General features: G+C 43.4%; 1 long non-coding RNA gene across 1 annotated transcript; it reads left to right on the forward strand.

The window, feature by feature from the left end:
- Positions 1-680: 680 nt before the first annotated feature.
- On the forward strand, positions 681-1,138 carry LOC122143488. The gene is made up of 3 exons (XR_006159194.1): positions 681-784; positions 857-945; positions 1,023-1,138. It is a non-coding gene; the product is annotated as an uncharacterized LOC122143488 (long non-coding RNA).
- Positions 1,139-1,889: the final 751 nt, after the last annotated feature.

The following is a 1,889-nucleotide window of genomic DNA, read 5'->3' on the forward strand; positions in this document are numbered from 1 at the left end:
GTTACTGGATGTACTAAACCCCATATAATGACCGTCTATCTAACTCCCTTGCAGAAAGCATAATGTGAGTAGCGATGCCTTAATGCCCAATTGGATCCCATATGCAGCTACAAAGCTGCAGAGAGGGAGATCTTGTGTTCTCCCTCAGGCTCACTTAGGCTGAGTTTGAGGTATATCAAACAGGTTCCATGCTGCACCAGTGCTTGTGAACTTGTATAAGGTGTCTTTACAGATGACTGGCAATTCGAGAGACCTTCACAACCAGTACTTCCTGGGTGATATCATAAACATTGAGGGCATCTGTACAGCCATGCACGGGGCAACGTTCCCATCCATGTATTTTGTGGACAGCTGGCGTTTATACAGCAGTTCATGCTGCGTCTATCCCAGATACTCCGCTGTGAGAACAATGGGTAAGTAGGGTGCACCTCATGTGTCCCACTCTCTGAGAGAGGGGTATTACAAGACTTCTAGCTGGGTTCTCTTACCCAGGTGCCTGGTTGATGCCAAGCTCACAGGCTCCAGGTCTCACTTTATGCCCCAAACTCAAAGGTGGTAAGCCGCTTGGGTTTCCAGCTGGCCCATTCAGATTTCATCAAGCAGCCAGTGGACTGGTGATGGCATGTGAGCCAGCTGTGCAGCACTTTTGTATAATGCTACCATGGTCTACAAGCCACTGTGTCTTTACTTGGGTCTACATCACATGCATATTGAAAGTGTCTACAGCAACTCCTCCTACTCCAATAAGTCCTGAACAGAAAGCTTGTTCTTTCTCTGCTAATAAGTAAGCCCCCCCCCCCCCAATAAGTGTACAGGTGACTTGGGATTGCCTTAACTTAAGGGTTTGTCTTGTCAGGTGGGTATCCGCAGATGGTTCTGACCAGGTGTGTGCCTGCTGTGACACCTTCTGTAGTACCAGAAATGGTCGTGATCCGATGATTAAAGGTCTGGGTCTTTTTTTTTTTTTTTTTTTTTCATTTCTCCCTATGCAGTGCTTTTCTCACTATCTGTTTGTTTCTCAGATCTGTGGTGGGATAAAGCATCTGTTGGACCCATTAATGTCAAGGAATATGGCCATGGACAAAAAATGACTGGAAATGCCATGTGATGTTTAAAAAGTAAAAAAATTTAGTCTTAATAGGTTTTGATCTCTTGTCTACAACTTTATCCCATTCTGTGGCTTTGCTGCTCTCCAGCATGAGCTACATTTAGCAGATGCTTTTATCCAAAGCGACTTACAGTGCATTCAGGCTAATTTATTTTTTTTTTTAAACCTAACATTGTTCCCTGGGAATCAAACCTGTAACCTTTTCCACTGCTAATGCAATGCTCTACCACTGAGCCACAGGAACACTGAACTAAAGTCCCTGTAACCTACCTACAGTTCCTATAACCTAACAGTTTGGAGGCAAATATGTAAAGCTCTAGTACATGGTAACTAAATGCTGCTAGAAGCCTTACTTCAGTGCAAATGCTGGGGTCGGACTGTTTTGACAACTTAAGGTGTTTCCAGTGGCAACCACATCCTTTTGCATACTAGATAAGGACCCATCTGGAATGCAGTGAAAAGTGTGTGGTGGCAAGTTTCTTTAAATGTCTTCACTGCTGATTATGTAGCATCTAGAAATGCATGCACTGCTCTTCTTGCTTCACTAATTGCCATCAAATGCAAGGCCCTGATACTTGCAGACAAAAAGTCACTGGATAGATTTGAAAGGGTACCATGTAAGCTCAACTGGCAAACCCTACCTGGATTGGCTGAATTATGTACTTTGAGTAAAAATGGGGTTTTATCCAATTTAAAGTTGTTTACAGGTTAACACAATGTGCACTTCAAGAATCAGGTTTTGGTTTTTCTGGTGTGAGGTGATCTGTGCTTTATTACATTC

This window comes from Cyprinus carpio, unplaced genomic scaffold (assembly GCF_018340385.1).
Source record: "Cyprinus carpio isolate SPL01 unplaced genomic scaffold, ASM1834038v1 S000005477, whole genome shotgun sequence".
Taxonomy (NCBI): domain Eukaryota; kingdom Metazoa; phylum Chordata; class Actinopteri; order Cypriniformes; family Cyprinidae; genus Cyprinus; species Cyprinus carpio.